At 39.4% G+C, this 26,796-nt stretch overlaps 1 protein-coding gene across 3 annotated transcripts in view; it reads right to left on the reverse strand.

Annotated features, from left to right (window-relative positions):
• PRELID2 (PRELI domain containing 2) overlaps positions 1-26,796 on the reverse strand; it is a 597,505-nt gene that overhangs the window by 227,464 nt on the left and 343,245 nt on the right. For 2 of the 3 annotated variants that reach the window (XR_009737613.1, XR_009737615.1), the window contains exon 8: positions 11,454-11,614. The gene's annotated coding sequence lies outside the window, so the exon portion shown is untranslated. Of the gene's footprint in view, positions 1-10,275; positions 10,867-11,453; positions 11,615-26,796 lie in introns of those variants that run through there. The other variant, XR_009737614.1, reaches the window with a different exon arrangement.

Below are 26,796 nucleotides of genomic sequence, written 5' to 3' on the forward strand. Positions count from 1 at the left end.
AATGTCTTAATAAATAATTATAGGACCAAATAGGAAGAAATACTGATATATTTTTACAGATATCAGACTTTTCTATTTAAAAAAACTTTCTTGTAACATAATTCTGGGTCCCATTCTATAAAGTGGTGTTAAGCTTGATGATGGTGTTTTTGTAAGTTTTTAGTTGGTAATCTTTTCATTTCAAGTGCCAGAAACTCTGGTTCAAAGAGGTTTTAGCGTGGAGGAGCCTGGTAGGCTGCAGTCCATGGGGTCGCTGAGTCAGATACCACTGAGCGACTTCACTTTCACTTTTCACTTTCATGCATCGGAGAAGGAAATGGCAACCCACTCCAGTGTTCTTGCCTGGAGAATCCCAGGGATGGGGGAGCCTGGTGGGCTGCCGTCTATGGGGTCGCACAGAGTCGGACATGACTGAAGTGACTTAGCAGCAGCAGTGTGGAAAACTAGAGAATTACAAAAGTGGGAAGACCAAGAACGGGTATTTTTACTTCAGGTACAGCTGGATCCACAGCCCAAAGTTGTTTTTCTTTTTTCCCACAATATACTTTTCTCATCTCTGTACTCTACATTTCTCTGTGCTTGCTCCTTTCTCATGCAAGCTCTCCCCTTACAATGACAAGAAAGCTGTCATTAGTTACAATTCCACATCCCATGCTACCAGTAATTTTACCAGTTAAAAGAAAAGAGAGTACTTTTAGGACAGTATCTCAAGCAAAATTTCACCCAAATGAGTTCTGATTAGACCCTATTAACATGACTTAGCCCACATTCTTCACTGAATCAACCACTGTGGCCAAGGGCACAATCTTCCGCTTGAAACATACCTACCGCTGGACTTGAAGCATGGCTAGCCACACCCAAACAGCATGGACTGAGAATGGAGGAATGATAATTCTCAAAGAAAAATAAGGTGCTATTACCAGCATGAGAAATTTACTATATAAAAGTTTACAGGAGATAATGTCAAACTGAAGTCCTTCTGAATGAACCAAGAGAAATGAACTTCAAGGGGAACTTCATGTGAGAGTAAGTGTATTCATTATGGCATTCCTGAGTCAGAGGTATGTATAAATACCTTTGTAGTTAAGAAGGAGGAGAAACAGAAGGGTGGTGGGGGGAAGAGAGAGGGGAGGACATAAGGACCTTGCTGACAACTGTGACAAAATCATTTTGAGACATGAAGGTAAGAACATTCAGTTTGGGACACTGAAATAGGGTAGAGTGTCATAGAATTTTAGGGCTAGAAGGACTTGAAAGACCACCTCATCTAACTAAGTGGGTTGCAAATGAAAGAAACAAAACATCTCAGGATTTGACTCCTTCTGCATGTCCATTTCCATCTCCCACTATTTAATCCATCATTTTACTTTCTATCCCTGGAAAGGGAATGGCAATTCACTCCAGGATTCTTGCCTAGGAAATCCCATGGACATAGGAATCTGGCAGTCTACAGTCCATGGGGTCACAAAGAGTTGGGCATGACTGAGCACGCACACACTTACATCTTGTCCAGTGCAGTGGTCATTTGGCCATATAGCACGTGAAATGTGGCTAGGTCAAACTCAGATGTGCTCTAAGTATAAAATACACAAAGAACTTCAAAGAGAGTGTAAAATTATGTAAAATGTCTCATTAATATTGTATGTTGATTGCTCATTGAAATGATATCTGGGGGATTCAGTTCAGTTCAGTTCAGTCGCTCAGTCATGTCCAACTCCTTGCAACTCCATGAATCAGAGCATGCCAGACCTCCCTGTCCATCATCAATTCCCAGAGTTTACCCAAACTCATGTCCATTGAATTGGTGATACCATCTAACCATCTCATCCTCTGTTGTCCCCTTCTCCTCCTGCCCTCAATCTTTCCCAGCATCAGCTTCTTTTAAATGAGTCAGCTCTTCACATCAGGTGGCCAAAATATTGGCGTTTCAGCTTCAACATCAGTCCTAGCAATGAACACCCAAGATTGATCTCCTTTAGGAGGGAGTGGTTGGATCTCCTTGCAGTCCAATGGACTCTCAAGAGTCTTCTCTAATACCACAGATTAAAAGCATCAATTCTTCTGTGCTCAGCTTTCTTTATAGTCCAACTCTCACATCCATACATGACTACTGGAAAAATCATAGCCTTGACTAGACAGACCTTTGTTGGCAGGGTTATGTCTCTGCTTTTTAATATGCTGTCTAGGTTGGTCATAACTTTCCTTCCAGGAAGTAAGCATATTTTAATTTCATGGCTGCAATCACCATCTGCAGTGATTTTGGAGCCCAAAAAATAAAGTCAGCCACTGTCTCCAATGTTTCCCCATCTACATGCCATGAAGTGATGGAACCAGATGCCATGATCTTAGTTTTCTGAATGTTGAGCTTTAAGCCAATTTTTTTGCTCTCCTCTTTTACTTTCATCAAGAGGTTCTTTAGTTCTTTTTCACTTTCTGCCATAAGGGTGGTGTCATCTGCATATCTGAGGCTATTGATATTTCTCCCAGCAATGTTGATTCCAGCTTGTGCTTCCTCCAGCTCAGAGTTTCTCATGATGTAATGTACTCTGCATATAAGTTAAATAAGCAGGGTGGCAATATATAGCCTTGACGTACTCCTTTTCCTATTTGGAACCAGTCTGTTGTTCCATGTCCAGTTCGAACTGTTGCTTCCTGATCTGCATACAGGTTTCTCAAGAGGAAGGTCAGGTGGTCTGGTATTCCCATCTCTTTCAGAATTTTATTGTGATCCATAGGGTCAAAGGCTTTGGCATAGCTAATAAAGCAGAAATAAATGTTTTTCTGGAACTCTCTTGCTTTTTCCATGATCCAGCGGATGTTGGCAATTTGATCTCTAGTTCCTCTGCCTTTTCTAAAACCAGCTTGAACATCTGCAAGTTCAAGGTTCACATATTGCTGAAGCCTGGCTTGGAGAATTTTGAGCATTACTTTACTAGCGTGTGAGATGAATGCAATTATGTGGTAGTTTGAGCATTCAGAAGAGAAGTGAAAAGCAAAGGAGAAAAGGAAAGATACACCCATTTGAATGCAGAGTTCCAAAGAATAGCAAGGAGAGATAAGAAAGCCTTCCTCAACGATCAATGCAAAGAAATAGAGGAAAACAATAGACTGGGAAAGACTAGAGATCTCTTCAAGAAAATTAGAGATACCAAGGGAACATTTCATGAAAAGATGGGCACAATAAAGGACAGAAATGGTATGGACCTAATAGAAACAGAACTATTAAGAAGAGGTGGCAAGAATACACAGAAGAACTGTACAAAAAAGATCTTCATGACCCAGATAATCATAATGATGTGATCACTCATGTAGAGCCAGACATCCTGGAATGTGAAGTCAAGTGGGCCTTAGGAATCATCACTATGAGCAAAGCTAGTGGAGGTGATGGAATTCTAGTTGAGCTATTTCAAATCCTAAAAGATGATGCTGTGAAAGTGTTGCACTCAACATGCCAGCACATTTGGAAAACTCAGCAGTGGCTACAGGACTGGAAAAGGTCAGTTTTCAGTTCAATCTCAAAGAAAGGCAATGCCAAAGAATGCTCAAACTACCACACATCTGGGGAATATATTGGACTAAATGAAATATATTATTGAAATTAATATGAGTAACATTTTTTTCTTTTTAATGTGACTATTATAAAAATTTTAATTATGCCATGTTTACTTATATAACTCTTATTTGTGGCTTTTGATAGGTTTTTATGGATCCCCACTTTTCTATGCATACCCTCTTTCAGTGGCTACAGCATTTGTTGGGTGGCAGGGATATGGAATAACATCCTCTAAACTGAGAAGGAACTTTGAGACTGACACATGATGTAGGCAACTCCATAAATTGCAGCTATGAAGTTTACTGTGAATTCTTACCTATGGACAGGATTAGGTAGACAGAAATCAGAAGCATTTGTAGCCACATTCTGTACCCTAAAAGGGGTATGGGGTGGGGAAAGTATTTAAAGGGACTGAAGCTAAGAACAGAATAAGACTACAAAGTGAGAAGCACATTTACACTAATGGAAATCAGGGTGCAACACCCTCCCATCCCAGGTTGGGGCAGCGGTGTGGGGGGGGGGTGTGTTTCATGAACACTAACTGTGTCAGCATAATACATTCTTTCATTTTTCATATCAGATAAAGGCAAGAGTAAAAGTTGAAAAGAACCTACCTGACTTAGCCACATTCCTCGTGAACCCAGTCACATAGAAGGTAGAGAGAGTAGGACTTTCGGACTGAGATGAAGGTCACAAAATGGAGTCAGTGTGGTTCAGCTATACAAATCTGCCCTCTTCTTTCTAAATTCCCAGCCAATGCACATACTGTTACCATCACCCAGAATGACTCTACCTCCTGTGCATCCTCAGGGCCCAACCTGAGTCCCACTTCAGGGACACTGTTCCTGACCTAACCATCCCCTGCATGTGTTCTCACAGCTCCCTGCTCCCACTTCCTTCACACTGAGCTGTGACCACTTGGCCTGTTTATCTTCTAAGCCCCCTGATTTCAGGCACCATGCTTTTCTTGTTCACCACTGTATCCAAAACACATAATATGTGGTCAGTAAACATTTATTGGACCAATGTTGAATAACTAAGTTAAGTTGAATAAATAATAACAATAGTTATTAGTTAACAATGTTGATTAACAACAATAACAGTGTTGAATAACTAATACTCTCTCACAGGTCCCCAGATATTCAAATATCCATTTGCCTACCAGGAATAGAAAGCATACCCTATATGCAAATTTATGGCCTTTAACTTTTCTAGAATGTATGATCTTTTCTCTACTTCTAAATAGTGAGAGTGGCTCATTTGCATTTTTTTTACCTTTAACATGACTTAATGGAGGGATTTAGTCCCCAGAGAAATGAAAGAGGCTCCTTCGGTGAAAGCACAGTAATATGTTGCATACTTAACAGAGATCTTCAATCAAAAGGCTTGTGATCTAAGCATCAAGACAAACAGCTATCATAACATGTAAAACACACACTATATTTACTTTGCAGCTTTTTAATTATAAAATCAATGGAGTGTTAATCATTTAAGCATTAGCTTTCTCACTGGGAATGCCCTAACTCTTCTTTCTGAGGCATAAATTCATAAGTTGCTCCATTTACCCAATTTTTCAGGACAATTTCCATTAAAAAATATGAATATTTGATGAAAAGAAAACAAGTATAAGCCACTTCTCTGAAGTATCCAGTGACTTACTGGAAGAAATGAAGTCTATGAGTGAATTATTTCCTTTCCTATTTCCATCGTGAAACTGTCTTCGGCAGTTGTCTCTGAAGGTTGTTCCGTGCTTTATTTCAGAGCTGGGTTTTTGTTGCAATGTGTCTATTTGGTTGTGAGTGTTTGCTTATTTATAGAGCAATAAAGAGATATCGGGCTTCCCAGGTGGCATGGTGATAAAGAACCCGCTTGCCAATGCAAGAGACACAGGAGACATGGGTTTGATCCCTGAGTTGGGAAGATCCCTTGAAGGAAGAAATGACAACCCTCTCCAGTATTCTTGCGTAGGACATCCCATGGACAGAGGAGCCGGGCAGGCTACAGTCCATGGGGTCATAAAGAGTCAGATATGACTGAGAAACTGAGCACAGCATGGCATATCAGTGTGTTTCCATAGACATAAACCATTGCAAAAATAGTTTAAAGCTGTTTGTTTCTTCTCCCCACTGTTTCTTCTGGTCTGTTTCTTCATTTACAGACCTCACTGTAAATGAAACAATTAGATATGTGTATGTAAATGTAAGTGAAAGTGTTAGTTGCTCAGTCATGCCCAACTCTGCAACCCCATGGACTGTATGTAGCCCACCAGGCTTCTCTGTCCATGGAATTCTCCAGGCAAGAATACTGGAGTGGGTTGCCATTCCCTTCTCCAAGGGATTTTCCCAACCCAGGGATCAAACCCAGGTCTCCTGCATTGCAGCAGATTCTTTACCATCTGAGCCACCAATATGCCTTGCATTTTGCAGTTTGAAAACTGCCCTCACACAATTTATCCCATTGACCCTCAATGGAGGTGATCATTATCCCTAGTTTACAAATGAATCCACAGAGGACTGGAGAGGTGACATGCCAGTCCAAGTGCCACAGCCAAGATTCAATTTAAGATTCTAAGTTTCATCTTTTTTCCTCTACCTAAAACCTCCCTGATATCTGGTACACCTTTTTAAAGATTTGCTTTCACAAAATCTCTAATTTCGACTTGAGTGTATTACTTGTCTCTTTCCTGTCCAACTCAGAGTACTGGGCATATAGAGTGTACTCATTAAATATTACCTATATTATATTCTTTTAAAGTGAGGTTATTGAATGGAAAGGGGATTTTTCTAAAAGCTGGATTCTGTTTCACTGTATTGCTAATCTCCTTTAAGGCATGTGAGTATACTTCTTATTCCTTGGCTCTGTGTTTATATCATCTGCCTCTCTATGATTCCATGATTCCAAGGCAGAGGACAACTTCTTTGAGTGATGTCAATACTAGGGGCCTCTAATACTTGTCATAACTTAAAGCCCTAATTTTCTCACTAGAGCCTCTATAATGGTGCTAATTAGTACAGAATCTTCTTTCTGGGCCAAAGGGAGGGCAAATATCATGCTCTCTGGTTTCAAATAGGGTTGATTTATTTTTTCTGTTTTCACTAGCTTTATTATCCTTCTAATTTTCCTTTATTTATTCCTAATTTTAATCTATTTTCCTAATTTATTCCTTTATTTTGCTTTATTGACTACGCCAAAGCCTTTGTCTGTGTGGATCACAACAAATTGTGGAAAATTCTTCAAGAGATGGGAATACCAGATCACCTTACTTGCCTCCTGATAAATCGTATGCAGGTCAAGAAATAACAGTTAGAACTGGACATGGAACAACAGAGTGGTTCCAAATCAGGAAAGGAGTAAGTCAAGGCTGCATATTGTCACCCTATTTATTTAACTTACATGCAGAATACATCATGAGAAATGCCAGGCTGGATGAAGCACAATCTGGATTTGAGATTGCTTAGAGAAATATCAATAACCTCAGATACGCAGATAACACCACCCTTACGGCATAAAGCAAAGAACTAAAAAGCCTCTTGATGAAAGTGAAAGAGGAGAGTGAAAAAGTTGGCTTAAAGCTCAACATTCAGAAAACGAAGATCATGGCATCTGGTTCCATCACTTCATGGCAAATAGATGGGGGAAAAATGGAAATAGTGACAGACTTTATTTTCTTGGGCTCCAAAATCACTGCAGATAGTGACTGGAGCAATGAAATTAATACTTTTGCTCCTTGAAAGAAAAGCTATGACCAACCTAGACAGCACATAAAAAAGCAGAGACATTACTTTGCCAACAAAGGTCCATCTAATCAAAGCTATGGTTTTTCCAGTAGTCATGTATGGATGTGAGATTTGGGCTATAAAGAAGGCTGAGCATCAAAGAATTGATGCTTTTGAACTGTGATGTTGGAGAAGACTCTTGAGAGTTATTTGGCCTGCAAGGAAATTCAACTAGTCCATCCTAAAGGAAGTCAGTTCTAAATATTCATTGGAAGGACTGATGCTGAAGCTGAAACTCCAATACTTTGGCCACCTGATACAAAGAGCTGACTCATTGGGAAAAACCGTGATGCTGGGGAAGATTGAAAGCAGGAAGAGAAGGGGACGACAGAGGATGAAATGGTTGGATGGCATCACCGACTCAATGGACATGAGTTTGGGTAAGCTCCGGGAGCTGGTGATGGACAGGGACGCCTGTCGTGCTGCAGTCCAGTTCAGTTCAGTTGCTCAGTTGTGTCTGACTCTTTGTGACCCCATGAACCACAGCACGCCAGGCATGCTGCAGTCCATGGGGTCGCAAAGAGTCAGACACAACTGTGTGACTGAAATGAACTGGACTGAATTTTTCTCACTTTTAATTTTCAAACCATGTCTTTCCACAGTGCTTAAAACCCATTTTCACAACCCTCTGAGGATTTCCTTGAACCCCACCCCTGCACCCCCTCCTGCCAATACTTTATAGTGTCCTCAGAATTTGACAAAAGAAGCCCTGAAATAAACATTTTCAATCTATAGAAAAGTCCACCTGAATTTTTTTTCCATTTTGCTTTTCTCCATATAAATAAAATGAACCCTAATAAGAGTGATTGAATCAGAGAATTTGATCTTCTGGACCAGGCCAGATGTAAATAAACCCCATAGTCAGTTGGTTTGAGGAAAAAGGAGCATGTTTTTCTGAGTGTAAGAAAAGGGAGAAAATAAGAGACCCAAATAGAGAAGGAAGATAAATGGCAAGTGGTACATGGTAGTAAGCAATTAGAAAGTTTAGTTTTGGAAAATTCTCGTTTCTTCAATGAATGGTAGAGTGCCTGATATGTGCAAAATACTACCTAGAAAAGTTTTCACTTTTCTAAATTGTATTGCATCTTGCTTTCAAAATTAAACTCTGTGGTTAGTTTATTACAGCTAGTAACAACTAGCTATAATTAGCTAGTTTATTATGGCTAGTATCAGTTTGTTACAACAGGTTTGTTACACCAAGCTAGTTTGTTATTATTCTAACAAACTCCAACATTTCATTTTCTATTCACAAGAAAAATTTACTCCTAGCTCACTAAAATCCAAATTCAGTGTTCCTAAACTCTAGGAAGTTCTCTTCCATGTGGAGAATCAGAGACCTGGACTCCTTCCCTCCTGAGCAATATCACTCACCATTTATGGGCAAGAAATTAATCATACTGTAACGCGTGCAGCAACAGAGGCTAGGAAATGTAGTCCAGGGAAAATAAAACCAAAAACAGATTTGGTGAATAGTTAGGAAATCTCTGGTACCAGCTTTGAAGTCAAACAAACCTTGATTTGAATCCTGGCCCCATCACTGACTATGTGGCCAGGGACCACTAACCTAAATCTCCAAGCTTGTTCTTTTGTAAGATGAGGATTATAGTATCTCTCAATGCTTGGTTGTGAGGGTAAGTGATGTAATAATCATAACAAACTTCCAGCATTTCTTAAGTGCCAGATAACAACCCAGTTTTTTCCATATTACTAATATAATTTTCACAATCCACCTATAAAGTATCAGCTGTTATTATCATCTCCATTTTATAGACTGAAGTAGTAGTATATGAAGTACAAATAGAGCCAACAACTGTTCATAACCCCTGTACCCATATTCTTTACAATGTGATTTTGCAGTAATTCTCTTCAAAAGATAGAACCCCTACCCCGTGAATGTGATCTGATCTTATGACTTGCTTCTGCCAACAGAATGTGATGAGAGTGACACTACCAATTTGAAGCCTTGATTACTAGCTATTTTAGATCCACCCCACCCCCAATCACCATGTTAACAATCCAGGCTTACTTGGTGGAGGGAGGGAAACCTAGTAAGGGTGAAGTAATCTAGACCAATCCATCCTCCCAGCTGACTTACCAGCTCACAGACAAATAAGCTAGCCAAAAGGAAACCAGCCTGGCCTGGCCCAGACCATAAGGGCCACCCTGTCAAACTACAGTCTCCTGAACTTAATAAAGTCTATTCTAATCTTCTTTGGTGTGGTTTGTTATACAGCATTATTTGTGGTAATAAATAGCTGAGATAGAAGTTCCAAGACATCCTGTAACCAACTTAACACCACATATCAAATAAGCAATACAGCCAAAGTGAAACCATAACCTATGGAATTTAAAGCCTATATCATCAAAAAGAACACAAATAACCAATGTTGGCAAGGATTTGGGGGAAAAAAACCCTCCTACATGCACCCCTATGTTCACAGTAGCGTGATTTACATTTGCCAAGATACGGAAGTAACCGAAGTATCCATCAACAGATGAGTGAACAAAGAAGAGGTGGTGTATCTACACAGTAGAATATTACTCAGCCATAAAAAATAATGAAATAATGCCATTTCCAGCAACAGGGGTGACCTTGGAGGATATCATGCCAAGTGAAACAAGTGAGGCAGAGAAAGACAAATACTGTATGATCTCACTTACATGTGGAATGTAAGAAATACAGCAATCTAGTGACTATAACAAAAAAGAAGCAGACTTGCAGATACAGAAAACAAACTAGTGGTTACCAGTGTGGACGGGGAAGAGGGAAGAAAATAAGAGGGTGGGGATTAAGAGGTACAAACTATTATGTATAAAATAAGCTACAAGGATATATTATGCAAAGGATATATATTGGAATAAAGAAAATATTTTATACTAACTGTAAAAGAAATATAACCTTTCAAATTGTGAATCACTATATTGTACACATGTAACTTACATAATATTGTACATGAACTATACTTAACTTAAAAAATAAAAAAGAAGAAAACAAATGCAGGTATCCAGAAAAATACATAAATAAAATATATATCTTCATTCGAAGACAGTTATCTCATCAAATCACCTGTTGAACTCCACAAATAAAAGCCATTAATACTATACAGTATTACTAAACTCTGAAATCCAGGGAAAACTAGTGTTTGCCTTGTTCTTGTTAGTTGCTCACAACTGTTTCTCCAATACTAGCCCTCTGCCTGTCATGTAATAGCCTCAGTAAACACTTAGTGAATGAATTACTGAAAGTTCTATTCTCAGCTAAATCAACAATAAGCTCACCCTTGAGGAGCTGAGAGTTTAAAGGAGAGAAACAAACCCAGACATAAACAATGGCAATACAAGATGGAAAAGGTCATGTGTTACAGGCAAGGAGTTAATAAAGCATTCTAGGAACGCAGAAGTAGAAGTTTCTTACTGCAAGGGAGGTAGTCAACTATTTCATTGAGTTGGTGATGTTTGGCTTTATCTTCAGCGATTGGACTTTAAACACCCGAGGATTATCAGCATGCATTTCAGGCAGGGGGACATCAAGAACAACTTAAGGAAGTAAGAAACAATGATAAGATCACAAGGAAACAGTGAATGGTTTCTTTGGGTGAAAAATAAAGTAAGTCTATTTCTTGAGTCAAAGATTTATGTAATCAAATTGCCCCACCCTGACACAAAGACTCTCAACAACCAGCCATGTCTGATTCTATGTCTTATCACCTAATTCACCTCTTCCTTATTCACTCATTGATTCTTACTGCTACACATTTGTTCATTCTTTAAAGAAAAAAAAAACATTCATGACACAGCTAGGCATCATTTCTAAAGGTTCGAATGGAGAATGTATTTCATCTACTTCTTCTAAAACAGAGTAGAAGATGTTGAAAGGCAAGGACCACTTGTACTTTTCTCTTTCATTTCTCAAAGCACTTGCCACAGGATGATGCTCAAATGCAAGGTGAACACACAAATACACAAAAATAACCACTGGTTTTAAATTAATTTAAAAGTTGATTATGAGAAAACTGGCACTTTTTTCCAACAAGGTACTCAGTTAATGTTCATTATTGATCACTTCTATAAAGATCAATTGCATTTCTCATTAAATAAACTTAGTAGTAATAGGAGTCACTTACTGTGCTGGGCATCACGTTTGGGAAGCTGGCTAAGGTATGATCCTTGCCTTGATGAAGTGTAGAGATGTACATGCCAGGGACTACTCTAGGCTCTGAAGGTCCAGTGGTGAACAAGACGAAGTCTTTGTTCTCAGAGAGTTTCCAGACCAGAAAGGGAATACCTAGAACAAAGAAAAATAGAATTACATAAATTCAAAGATAATTCCCAAAAGGGATATATGCTATAAGATAATAAAACAATGTAATATAACAGAAAGTTATTGAGTCTAATTTCTTCAAATAGGGGTGCAGGAAAGACTTTCTGAAGAAATAACATTTAGGATGATGTGAGACAATCTGAGGACCAGGTTTTAGGTAGAGTGAGTGGCAAGTTCAAAGGCCTTACATCTACCTCACACCAGTCAGAATGGCCGTCATTAAAATGTTGACAAGCAATAAGGGGCTCCCTGGTGGCTTAGTGGTAAAGAATCTGCCTGCCAATGCAGGAGACATGGGTTCAATCCCTGATCCAGGAAGATCCCACATGCCAGGGAACAACTAAGCCTGTGAACAACAACTACTGAGCCTGTGCTCTACAGCCTAGGAGTTGCAATTACTGAGCCCATGTGCTCCCACTGAAGCCCAAGTGCTCTGGAGCCTGTGCTCCACACAAGAGAAGCCAGTGCATGCAGCTAGAGAGCAGCCCCCGCTCACACAACTCGAGAAAAGCCTGCACAGCAATGGAGACCAGCACGGCCAAAAATAAATAAATAAATGTTTCTCAAAGTCTACAAACAATAAATGCTTGAGAGGATTTGGGAAAAGGGAATCCTCATACAGAATTGATGGGAATATAAATTGTTGCAGCCACCCTGGAAGACAGTACGCAGATGTCTTGAGAAACTAAAAATGGAATCATCATATGATCCAGCAATCTCATTCCTGGGCATATATCTGGAGAAAATTCTAATTTGAAAAGATACATGCACCCAGTGTTCATAGCAGCACTGTTTACAATAGCCAGGATATGGAAGCAACCTAAATGTCTATCAACAGATGTATACACTGTAGATATGGTATGTACACACACACATATACACTATATTTAAATGGAGTATTACTCGGCCATAAAAAAGAACAAAACTTTGCCATCTGAAGCAACATGGATGGACCTTGAGATTATCATACTAAGTGAAGGGAGAGAAAGGTATATATTGTATGATACTACTTATAAGTGGAATCTAAAGCTAAATGATACAAATGAATTTATTTACAAAAGAAATAGTCATAGAAAATGAATACAGTTAAAAAAGTGGGGAAGAGGGGAGGGATAAATCAGGATTGGGATTAGGAGATAGAAACTACTATATATAAAATAGATAAACAACAAGGTCCTACTTTAGAGCATGGGGAACTATATTCACTATCCTGTAATAAACTATGATGTTAAAGAATCTGAAAAAGAATATATATATATATATATATAACTTTGCTATACACCAGAAACTAACACAACATTATAAATCAAATATACTTCAATAAAAACTAAACAAAGGCCATTCTTAAGTCTAAAATAAACTATCACATACATTGCATATGCTCTATTTTGAGTGAGGTAAGTACTTTAAGAGAACATAAAGAGATACTGGCATACTAACCAGCAGTGGGGTTTCACAGGTGGCTCAGAAAGTAAAGAACCCACCTGCAATTCCAGAGACCCAGTTCTACCCCTGGGTCGGGAAGATCTGGATTAAAGTTCAAAGCTAGCCACAGACACCACTGAGACAATGTCACTCAGAGCACTTGCAGAGTGAGCACGCATGTATGGACTGTGAGTTTGCCTGCTCTGTTAACTGCAAATTATCCCTGGCTGTCAACCATGAATTGGAGGCCACCCCTAACTGGCTTGGCTTCCTCTCTTGCTATCTGTCATGCTGTCAAGTTCTTGGCACCTTTGAAGGCCTGTGCTAAAATGGCAGCCTTAACCACAGCAATCTACTCGCCTGTTCCACCCACCAAGTCTGTCCCTGCCCAGAGACTCCTCGTCGGCTCAGGGTCATCAGCCAGCACGCTTTTATCCATGAATGCAAGGTGTGTGTGCTCATACTCCTACTGAATCATGCTGTTTATCACCCCAGAAAACAAGTTGTTGATCAAGACAAGTGAAAAAATACTTCATTTAGCAGTTCTGTATTAAATGCCTACTGAGATCTTAATTAAAATTTTCACGTTATGTATAAAAAATTATCTATACAGCTCTATCTATCTATCTCTGCCTGTAACAGGGACATGGGGACATGTGCTTTCCTTTTCAGACACATTTCCAGCTCTCATCCACCCTCCTTTATTGCTGGCGCTAAGTTTAGAGTGGAAATGAAGGCAGCTGTATACCTATGTCAGTTCCCTTACTGTTTTTACCTATAAGTTGGTCTAGGTGCCTAGCACAGAGCAAAGAAGTCAATGATTTCATTAAAGGGGAAGAGACAAATCAAAAACAAAATAATAGCACCTTCCCAGAACCGTTAGATTAGGGGTGCTTTCTACTTATTTCCATAAGTGGCTATACTTTTTCTGTCATAGCATTGATGACACTTAATTGTTACAGTGTCTTTGTGGTATTACTTCAGTAAGGATAAGAATTGTATTCATCACATCACGCTATCTTCAGTGTTCAGCCATTTCTTTTTTTTTTTTTTTTACTTTACAATACTGTATTGGTTTTGCCATACATCAACATGCATCCACCATGGGTGTACACGTGTTCCCCATCCTGAACCCCCCTCCCTCCTCCCTCCCCATACCATCCCTCTGGGTTATCCCAGTGCACCATCCCCAAGCTTCCTGTATCCTGCATGGAACCTGGACTGGCGATTCATTTCTTATATGATAATTCATTGAATTAACGCACAAATGAAGTAATTCCTCAGAAGCACTTTTTTGGTCTAAAACAAATTCAAGGAATGACTACGATTCTCTTAAATTCTTCCTGCCTTTCACAACCCTGGCCATTATACACCACACCCCAAGGTATATCTTAATGCATTGTTTCTGTAAGACAGTTCTGAGAAAAATTTATTGCAGGTAGGGGCACAATATAAGGTGACATGGGCTGTCAGTGCATAACCCATAAAATTAAGGAAATGCCAAAAAAAGGAAAAGAAAACTGTATGCATCAGTAGAAATATGTCCTCTACTACTTCTTTCAAGCGATGTTCCCTAGCAACTGTATTTGGAACCAGGTTTTCAGGGGTTAAGGATCTTTCTTTCTGCTATGCTCCCCAGCAGAGTGCACAAGATCTCCACTGCATTTAGAGGACTTATGAAATGTCTGGGCTTCCTTGGTGGCTCAGACAGTAAAGAATCCACCTGCAGAGGGGAGGAGCTAAGATGGCGGAGGAGTAGGACGGGGAGAATACTTTCTCCCCGACAAATTCATCAAAAGAACATTTAAACGCCGAGTAAATTCCACAAAACAACTTCTGAATGCCAGCAGAGGACATCAGGCACCCAGAAAAGCAACCCAAGTCTTCGAAAGGAGAGAGAAGAAATACAGCTCCACTCACCAGAACACTGACACAAGCCTCCCTAACCAAGAAACCTTGACAAGCCACCTGTACAAACCCACACAGAGCAAGGAAACGCCACAATAAAGAGAACTCCACAAACTGCCAGAATACAGAAAGGACACCCCAAACTCAGCAATTTAAACAAGATGAAGAGACAGAGGAATACCCAGCAGACAAAGGAACAGGATAAAAGCCCACCAAACCAAACAAAAGAGGAAGAGATAGGGAATCTACCTGATAAAGAATTCCAAATAACGATAGTGAAATTGATCCAAAATCTTGAAATCAAAATGGAATCACAAATAAATAGCTTGGAGACAAAGATTGAGAAGATGCAAGAAAGGTTTAACATGGACCTAGAAGAAATAAAAGAGAGTCAATATAAAATGAATAATGCAATAAATGAAATTAAAAACACTCTGGAGGCAACAAATAGTAGAATAACAGAGGCAGAAGATAGGATTAGTGAATTAGAAGATAGAATGATAGAAATAAATGAATCATAGAGGATAAAAGAAAAATGAATTAAAAGAAATGAGGACAATCTCAGAGACCTCCAGGACAATATTAAACGCTACAACATTCGAATCATAGGGGTCCCAGAAGAAGAAGACAAAAAGAAAGACCATGAGAAAATACTTGAGGAGATAATAGTTGAAAACTTCCCTAAAATGGGGAAGGAAATAATCACCCAAGTCCAAGAAACCCAGAGAGTCCCAAACAGGATAAACCCAAGGCGAAACACCCCAAGACACATATTAATCAAATTAACAAAGATCAAACACAAAGAACAAATATTAAAAGCAGCAAGGGAAAAACAACAAATAACACACAACGGAATTCCCATTAGGATAACAGCTGATCTTTCAATAGAAACTCTTCAAGCCAGGAGGGAATGGCAAGACATACTTAAAGCAATGACAGAAAATAACCTACAGCCCAGATTATTGTACCCAGCAAGGATCTCACTCAAATATGAAGGAGAAATCAAAAGCTTCTCAGACAAGCAAAAGCTGAGAGAACTCAGCACCACCAAACCAGCTCTCCAACAAATACTAAAGGATATTCTCTAGACAGGAAACACAAAAACAGTGTATAAACTCGAACCCAAAACAATAAATTAAATGGCAACGGGATCATACTTATCAGTAATTACCTTAAATGTAAATGGGTTGAATGCCCCAACCAAAAGACAAAGACTGGCTGAATGGATACAAAAACAAGACCCCTACATATGTTGTCTACAAGAGACCCACCTCAAAACAGGGGACACATACAGACTGAAAGTGAAAGGCTGGAAAAAGATTTTCCATGCAAATAGGGACCAAAAGAAAGCAGGAGTAGCAATACTTATATCAGATAAAATAGACTTTAAAACAAAGGCTGTGAAAAGAGACAAAGATGGTCACTACCTAATGATCAAAGGATCAACCCAAGAAGAAGATATAACAATTATAAATATATATGCACCCAACACGGGAGCACTGCAATATGTAAGACAAATGCTAACAAGTATGAAAGGAGAAATTAACAATAACACAATAATAGTGGGAGACTTTAATACCCCACTCACACCTATGGATAGATCAACTAAACAGAAAATTAACAAGGAAACACAAACGTTAAATGATACAATAGACCAGTTAGACCTAATTGATATCTATAGGACATTTCATCCCAAAACAATGAATTTCACCTTTTTCTCAAGTGCACATGGAACCTTCTCCAGGATAGATCACATCCTGGGCCATAAATCTAGCCTTGGTAAATTCAAAAGAATAGAAATCATTCCAAGCATCTTTTCTGACCACAATGCTGTAAGATTAGATCTCAATTACAGGAGAAAAACTATTAAAAATTCCAACATATGGAGGCTGAACAACACGCTGCTAAATAACCAACAAATCACAGAAGAAATCAAAAAAGAAATCAAAATTTGCATAGAAACTAATGAAAATGAAAACACAACAACTCAAAACCTGTGGGACACTTTAAAAGCAGTCCTAAGGGGAAAGTTCATAGCAATACAGGCATACCTAAAGAAACAAGAAAAAAGTCAAATAAATAACCTAACTCTACACCTAAAGCAACTAGAAAAGGAAGAAATGAAGAACCCCAGGGTTAGTAGAAGGAAAGAAATCTTAAAAATTAAGGCAGAAATAAATGCAAAAGAAACAAAAGAGACCATAGCAAAAATCAACAAAGCCAAAAGCTGGTTCTTTGAAAGGATAAATAAAACTGACAAATCATTAGCCAGACTCATCAGGAAACAAAGGGAGAAAAATCAAATCAACAAAATTAGAAACGAAAATGGAGAGATCACAACAGACAACACAGAAATACAAAGGATCATAAGAGACTACTATCAACAATTATATGCCAATAAAATGGACAACGTGGAAGAAATGGACAAATTCTTAGAAAAGTACAACTTTCCAAAACTGGAACAGGAAGAAATAGAAAATCTTAACAGACCCATCACAAGCACGGAAATTGAAACTGTAATCAAAAATCTTCCAGCAAACAAAAGCCCAGGCCCAGACGGCTTCACAGCTGAATTCTACCAAAAATTTAGAGAAGAGCTAACACCTATCCTGCTCAAACTCTTCCAGAAAATTGCAGAGGAAGGTAAACTTCCAAACTCATTCTATGAGGCCACCATCACCCTAATACCAAAACCTGACAAAGATCCCACAAAAAAAGAAAACTACAGGCCAATATCACTGATGAACATAGATGCAAAAATCCTAAACAAAATTCTAGCAATCAGAATCCAACAACACATTAAAAAGATCATACACCATGACCAAGTGGGCTTTATCCCAGGGATGCAAGGATTCTTCAATATCTGCAAATCAATCAATGTTATACACCACATTAACAAATTGAAAAACAAAAACCATACGATTATCTCAATAGATGCAGAGAAAGCCTTTGACAAAATTCAACATCCATTTATGATAAGAACTCTCCAGAAAGCAGGAATAGAAGGAACATACCTCAACATAATAAAAGCTATATATGACAAACCCACAGCAAACATTATCCTCAATGGTGAAAAATTGAAAGCATTTCCCCTAAAGTCAGGAACAAGACAAGGGTGCCCACTTTCACCATTACTATTCAACATAGTTTTGGAAGTTTGGGCCACAGCAATCAGAGCAGAAAAAGAAATAAAAGGAATCCAAATTGGAAAAGTAGAAGTAAAACTCTCACTGTTTGCAGATGACATGATCCTTTACATAGAAAACCCTAAAGACTCCACCAGAAAATTACTAGAACTAATCAATGATTATAGTAAAGTTGCAGGATATAAAACCAACACACAGAAATGCCTTGCATTCCTATACATTAATAATGAGAAAACTGAAAGAGAAATTAAGGAAACAATTCCATTCACCATTGCAACGGAAAGAATAAAATACTTAGGAATATATCTACCTAAAGAAACTAAAGACCTATATATAGAAAACTATAAAACACTGGTGAAAGAAATCAAAGAGGACACTAATAGATGGAGAAATATACCATGTTCATGGATTGGAAGAATCAATATAGTGAAAATGAGTATACTACCCAAAGCAATTTATAGATTCAATGCAATCCCTATCAAGCTACCAACGGTATTCTTCACAGAGCTAGAACAAATAATTTCACAATTTGTATGGAAATACAAAAAACCTGGAATAGCCAAAGCTATCTTGAGAAAGAAGAATGGAACTGGAGGAATCAACCTACCTGACTTCAGGCTCTATTACAAAGCCACAGTTATCAAGACAGTATGGTACTGGCACAAAGACAGAAATATTGATCAATGGAACAAAATAGAAAGCCCAAAGATAAATCCACGCACCTATGGACACCTTATCTTTGACAAAGGAGGCAAGAATATACAGTGGATTAAAGACAATCTCTTTAACAAGTGGTGCTGGGAAAACTGGTCAACCACTTGTAAAAGACTGAAACTAGAACACTTTCTAACACCTTACACAAAAATAAACTCAAAATGGATTAAAGATCTAAACATAAGACCAGAAACTATAAAACTCCTGGAGGAGAACATAGGCAAAACACTCTCCAACATACATCACAGCAGGATCTTCTATGACCCACCTCCCAGAATATTGTAAATAAAAGCAAAAATAAACAAATGGGACCTAATTAAACTTAAAAGCTTCTGCACAACAAAGGAAACTATTAGCAAGGTGAAAAGACAGCGTTCAGAATGGGAGAAAATAATAGCAAATGAAGCAATGGACAAACAACTAATCTCAAAAATATACAAGCAACTCCTACAGCTCAACTCCAGAAAAATAAATGATCCAATCAAAAAATGGGCCAAAGAACTAAATAGACATTTCTCCAAAGAAGACATACAGATGGCTAACAAACACATGAAAAGATGCTCAACATCACTCATTATCAGAGAAATGCAAATCAAAACCACTATGAGGTCCCATTTCACGCCAGTCAGAATGACTGCGATCCAAAAGTCTACAAGCAATAAATGCTGGAGAGGGTGTGGAGAAAAGGGAACTCTCTTACACTGTTGGTGGGAATGCAAACTAGTACAGGCACTATGGAGAACAGTGTGGAGATTCCTTAAAAAACTGGAAATAGAACTGCCTTATGACCCAGCAATCCCACTGCTGGGCATACACACTGAGGAAACCAGAAGGGAAAGAGACATGTGTACCCCAATGTTCATCGCAGCACTGTTTATAATAGCCAGGACATGGAAGCAACCTAGATGCCCACCAGCAGATGAATGGATAAGAAAGCTGTGGTACATATACACAATGGAGTATTACTCAGCCATTAAAAAGAATACATTTGAATCAGTTCTAATGAGATGGATGAAACTGGAACCTATTATACAGAGTGAAGTAAGCCAGAAAGAAAAACACCAATACAGTATACTAACGCGTATATATGGAATTTAGAAAGATGGTAACAATAACCCTGTGTACGAGACAGCAAAAGAGACACCGATGTATAGATCAGTCTTATGGACTCTGTGGGAGAGGGAGAGGGTGGGGAGATTTGGGAGAATAGCATGGAAACATGTATAATATCATGTATGAAACGAGTCGCCAGTCCAGGTTCGATGCACGGTACTGGATGCTTGGGGCTGGTGCACTGGGATGACCCAGAGGGAGGGTAGGGGAGGGAGGAGGGAGGAGGGTTCAGGATGGGGAATGCGGGTATACCTGTGGCGGATTCATTTCGATATTTGGCAAAACTAATACAATATTGTAAAGTTTAAAAATAAAATAAAATTTAAAAAAAAATAAAGCAGAGACATTACTTTGCCAACAAAGGAAAAAAAAAAAAAAAGAATCCACCTGCAATGCAGGAGACCTGGGTTCAATCCCCAGGTTGGGAAGATCCCCTGGAGAAAGGCATGGCAACCCATTCCAGGATTCTTGCCTGGAGAATTCCCATAGATAGAGGAGCCTGGTGGACTACAGTCCATGGGGTCACAAAAAGTTGGACTTGACTGAGTGACTAAGCTCAGCACATGAAATCTCTAGGAATCCATAGACTTGTGCAGGCAGGGAATTACCTTGTCCTGGTGGCACTACCAATTCCCAGGTGGTTCAATGGTAAAGAATCCACCTGCCAATGCAGGAGATGCAGGAGACACAGGTTCAATCCTGAGTAAGGAAGACCCCCTGGAGTAGGAAATAGCAACCCACTCAAGTATTCTTACCTGAAAATCTGATGGACAGAGGAGCCTGGCGGGCTATAGTCTATGGGGTCACAAAGAGTCGGAGGCAACTGAGCACGAGCAGGAGCAAGCAAGATGCACTGCTCACCTGGTGGATTTCATAGATCTTTGTATCTACTAAGTCACTTCAGTCGTGTCCGACTCTGTGCGACCCCAGAGACGGCAGCCCACCAGGCTCCCCGTCCCTGGGATTCTCCAGGCAAGAACACTGGAGTGGGTTGCCATTTCCTTCTCCAATGCATAAAAGTGAAAAGTGAAAGGGAAGTTGCTCAGTAGTGTCCAACCCTCAGCAACCCCATGGACTGCAGCCTTCCAGTCTCCTCCATCCATGGGATTTTCCAGGCAAGAGTACTGGAGTGGGGTGCCATTGCCTTCTCTGTTGTATCTACTAGGATAGTTTTAAAAACAGATAGTGGATAGCTCCATGTTCTAACAAAAATATTTTGTCAGGTTTTAATAGGCAGAAATGAAGGACTTGAGCCACTCTGAATATATGTACCATGAATATCCTTCAATGAACTCCTGGCTTTAACTGGCCATAGTCAGGTCTTCTATATTTCAACTAAGGATTTCCACACAGTTCATAAAAATTTATCATTAGCTACTTAATTCAGCCTATAATAATAACAAATAACTTCAGCTAGTCTCCAATAATAGCATGCCTTATTCAATTTAGTAAGTGATTGTAGTGCTATCAATATTAAAAAGTAATTCTACTAATAACTTGTATTTGTATATTTTAATGCATGATCTCATATAAGATTCACAACTTTGAGAGGCAAAAACTGAAGTTATCTCCATTGTACAGATGAGGAAACCAAGGCTATCTGAGGTCAAATAACTTTCCCAAGAGTCATTTCCAGTATGTGATAGAGGCAGGATTTCATATGATATCCAGTCTTCTTTCCTTATACCAACAAAGCCCTTCCTCTTGGACCAGAGAGTCATCCATGACTACCTGCTCAGCCTGAAAGAGAGCAGGAATCACATGCACAATGAGTTGAACCCTCAATGTTGATACGCCATGACCATCCCTGATAATCACCAGGTTACCAGGCAACCATCTGTAAGATGAAGAGCTTGGGAAGATGAGATGATTGAGAGAAAAATTAATCAATCCATTTTTGCCTTCGGAATTATGCCTAATACTCTTCTCTCTGCCATTAGCTTTTTCTCAGTAATGAAATACTCTTACTTTTTCAAAACCTTAACAAATTATATGTCCATCAAAAAATATTTCCATTGTTTCAATGACAACTAAGCTTGCTACATAAAGACCAATTATGCATAGATTTGATGTGGATGCTTATCTTGAAAGATCTGCATTTTTGTAAATGATACTTCCATTTTACCTTATACCAGTGTATTTTTTCTTTGAGTATTTCTTAAAAGATATCAGTTAAAATAAAGTCAATTAAGCTATCATCCTACCCCATTCAGAAGATAAGGGGTTTTTATGGTTGGGTTGAAAAACCAGCTTGTTAATATCCAGTTTAAAGTTCTTTTACCCAGATCTTGCTCCTTTCTTTGTGCTCTTTTCCTCCTTCATGCTCTTACATTTCAAATCCTAGAAGTTGTCTATTCAAAAATACAACCATCTACATTTTTCCCTTGAAACTACATAAATAACAGAAAAACACACATGCACACATATATATCTTTCAGTTTGAAAAACTATCCATTTATCTCTGAATCCATATTTTAGATGCATTGATCACATCTGAAAGTGTCTTGAAATGTATATCTTGCAAAAGAAACCCCTGGGAGACAGACACAAAGGGATCATGTGCTTGGGATATGTATAATGGTAATCAGTAAGTACACAGTGTTCATCCTAAAGCAATTGGATAAGTGCATGTAAATGTTTTAAATGGAAACATCAACAGCAATTTTAGAAGATATAAGGATGAGAATATCAGGCAATCAGGAAGATTACCAATGCATCATGAGTTTTCAATTTCCATCCTCTGTTTTGTTTTCCCCACACAAACAAAAACTTTACTGTTTTTTTTTTTTTAATAAGATTTAAAGAAATAAATCAGGAGAAATCGGTCTAAAATTTGAAATTTAGTTTGTCTTAAAAATGGAAAGATCTGATACCGTTAGACATAAATTTCTCCCTGGGAATGACTAGTGGAGGCTGAGCAGAGGCTGTTCCCTTTAGCAAACAGGGACGTTTCCATAGTTTCACCCTTCATTTCATTCATTCTCCTTACCTAGCTCCTGCTTACAGGTATTAGGTTTTTCAGCCTCCAGTCTAACCTCTCCTACAAACATCTGTCTTCAAAATTTTCCTTATACTTTAATACTTCCCTCTCCCTCACTACCTATGTCCAGGTGGTCACCAGATCTTTGAAGGTTCACCTCTCAATTGTATCTATTTCTGCCTTTCCTTCAACTTGAAATGTCCCCACCATTTTTCCCTATGGCTCATCTGAACTGCTCTCACAGTCAACCAAACATGGGATTTCCAGGCCCCCCTGTATCCTCCAACCTATTGCTTCGGTATCCTGATTGAAAGTGAAAGTGCAAGTTGCTCACTCCTGTCTGACTCTGCAACCCCATGGACTGTAGCCCGCCAGGCTCCTCTGTCCATGGGATTCTCCAGTCAGGAATACTGGAGTGGGTTGCCATGCCCTCCTCCAGGGGATCTTCCCCAACCCAGGAATCGAATCCAAGTCTCCCACATTGCAGGCAGATTCTTTACCATCTGAGCCACGAGGGAAGCCCTGGTGTTCTGATTATGTGATTCCATTTCCTAAAATGTTCTTTCTATGATGGCTTATAAAAGGTTCAAACACTATAACTTTTTAAAAGAATGTATTTATTTGGTTGCACCAGGTCTTATTTGCAGCAACCAGAATTTTTAATCTACACTACAGCATGCAAGATCTAGCTCCCTGACTAAGGATAGAACTGGGGTTCCATGCATTGTGAGTGTGGTTTATTAACCACTGGAAAACCAGGAGGCCTTACAAATAGCTGTAAAGAAGAGACGTGAAAGGCAAAGGAGAAAAGGAAAGATATACCCATCTGAATGCAGAATTCCAAAGAATAACAAGGAGAGATAAGAAAACTTTTTTCAGTGATCAATGCAAAGTAATAGAGGAAAATAATAGAATGGGAAAGACTAGAGATCTCTTCAAGAAAATTAGAGATACCAAGGGAACATTTCATGCAAAGATAGGCTCGATAAAGGACAGAAATGATATGGCTCTAACAGAAACAGAAGATATTAAGAAGAGGTGGCAAGAATACACAGAAGAACTATACAAAAAAGATCTTCATGACCCAGATAACCACAATGGTGTGATCACTCACCTAGAGCCAGTCCTCCTGGCTAGGTGAAGTTAAGTAGGCCTTAGGAAGCATCACTGTGAGCGAAGCTAGTGGAGATGATGGAATTCCAGCTGTGCTGTTTCAAATCCTAAAAGATGATGCTGTGAAAGTGCTGCACTCAATATGCCAGCAAATTTGGAAAACTCAGCAGTGGCCACAGGGCTGGAAAAAGTCAGTTTTCATTTCAATCCCAAAGAAAGGCAATGCCAAACAATGCTCAAACTACCGCACAATTGTACTCATCTCACATACTAGCAAAGTAATGCTCAAAATTCTCCAAGTCAGGCTTCAATAGTACCTGAACCATAAAATTCCAGATGTTCAAGCTGGATTTAGAAAAGGCAGAGGAACTAGAGATCGAACTGCCAACATCTGTTAGATCATAGAAAAGCAAAAGAGTTTCAGAAAAACATCTACTTCTGCTTTATTGACTATGCCAAAGCCTTTGACTGTGTGGATCACAATAAACTGTGGGAAATTCTTATAGAGATGGGAATACCAGATCCCCTTACCCACCTCCTGAGAAATCTGTATGCAGGTCAAGATGCAACAGCTAGAAATGGACATGGAACAAGAGACTGGTTCTAAATTGGGAAAGGAGTACATCAAGGCTGTGTATTGTCACCCTGCTTATTTAACTTATATGCAGAGTACATCATTTGAAATGCCAGGCTGGATGAAGCACAAGCTGGAATCAAGATTGCCGGGAGAAATATCAATAACCTCAGATATGCAGATGACACCACCCTTATGGCAGAAAGTCAAGAGGAACTAAAAACCTCTTGATGAAAGTGAAAGAGGAGAGTGAAAAAGTTGGCTTAAAGCTCAACGTTCAGAAAACTAAGATCATGGCATCTGGTCCCATCACTTCATAGGAAATAGATGGGGAAACAGTGGAAACAGTGTCAGACTTTATTTGTGAGGGCTCCAAAATCACTGCAGGTGGTGACTGCAGCCATGAAATAAAAAGACACTTGCTCCTTGAAAGAAAATCTATGACCAACCTAGACAGCATATTAAAAAGCAGAGACATTACTTTGCTGACAAAGGTCCATTTAGTCAAAACTATTGTTTTTCCAGTAGTCATGTCTGGATGTGAGAGTTGGACTATAAAGAAGGCTGAGCACCAAAGAATTGACGCTTTTAAACTGTGGTGTTGGAGAAGACTCTTGTGAGTTCTTTGGACTGCAAAGATATCAAACCAGTCAATCCTAAAGGAAATCAGTCCTGAAATTCATTGGAAGGACTGATGCTGAAACTGAAACTCCAATACTTTGGCCACCTGATGTGAAGAACTGACTCATTGAAAAAGACCATGATTCTAGGGAAGATTGAAGGCAGGAGGAGAAGGGTACAACAGAGGATGAGATGGTTGGATGGCATCACTGACTTGACGGACATAAGTTTGAGCAAGCTCCGGGAGTTGGTGATGGACAGGGAAGCCTGGAGTGCTGCTGTCCATGGAATAGCAAAGAGCTGGATATGACTGAGCGACTGAATTGAACTGGACGACCAGGAAAGTCCCTGTGAAGTGAACATACTCGTTACTCAGTCACATCCAACTCTTTGGGATTTCACGGACTGTAGCCCCTCAAGCTCCTCTGTCCATGGGATTCTCCAGGCAAGAATATTGGAGTGGGTTGTCATTTCCTGCTCCAGGGGATCTTCCCAACCCAGGGATTGAACCCAGGTCTCCTGCAGTGAAGGCAGGTTCTTTACCCTCAGAGCCACCAGGGAAGCCCCAGGGAAGTCCCTACATAGCTTTTAAAATCCTCTGGGCTGTCCACTGGGCTTCCCTGGTGGCTCAGACATTGGAGGAAATGGCAAGCCACTCCCATATTCTTGCTGGGGAAATCCTATGGACAGAGGAGCCTGGTGGGCTGCAGCACACTGGGTCCCAAAGCGTCAGACATGACTGAGTGACTAACACCTTCAACGCTTTTACTTTCTTTCATGCTCCCTAGACCTCCATCCCCCACACACGTGCCTCTCACCTCCCAGTTCACCATACCCCTCACTCTGGGCTCTAGCCATGCCGGACTTAACTTCCCTTGCTCCAGCTGCTTATCTGGAAAGCCTTTCCTTCCTTTCCTGTCTCTCCCTTATTCACTTCTCCTCCCTCACCCTCCTTCCCCACCAGACAAAATCCTCTCTCCTAAGAACAGCCTATTTATCAGGAAACCTTTCCTAATGCCTCCCATTGAAAGTACCCATTCCCTCTTTGCATCTCTGTAGCTCTTGGCTTTTAAGTATCTAAATAACTCATAAATTTCCTTGTACTGTAAGTATATGTCAAATGTTCTCACTGGAACATATATTCCTTAAGGCTAAGTACCCTGTCATAACATTTTTTATCTTTTTAAAACTTAGTAAGTTGCTTTCTCACAGTAATAATAAATTCTGGAACATTTACTTAGTTTTGCACACTGTTCTTAACAGTTTACAAGCATATCTTCTTTATTCCTCACAAGACTCAGAGCCTCTTTTTTACAGAAATGGAAAATGAGGTTTAGAAATGCCTAGTAACTAGCAGAAGGGCCAAACACAGAAGATGGCCAAAACAAGGCTGAAAAGTAAGTCAATTAGATAGTCCTCATCCAAAGACCCGGAAAAGGCAATGGCAACCCACTCCAGTACTCTTGCCTGGAAAATCCCATGGACAGAGGAGCCTGGTAGGCTGCAGTCCATGGGATCGCTAGGAGTCAGAAACGACTGAGCAACTTCACTT

Source organism: Bos javanicus, chromosome 7 (genome assembly GCF_032452875.1).
Source record: "Bos javanicus breed banteng chromosome 7, ARS-OSU_banteng_1.0, whole genome shotgun sequence".
Taxonomy (NCBI): Eukaryota; Metazoa; Chordata; class Mammalia; order Artiodactyla; family Bovidae; genus Bos; species Bos javanicus.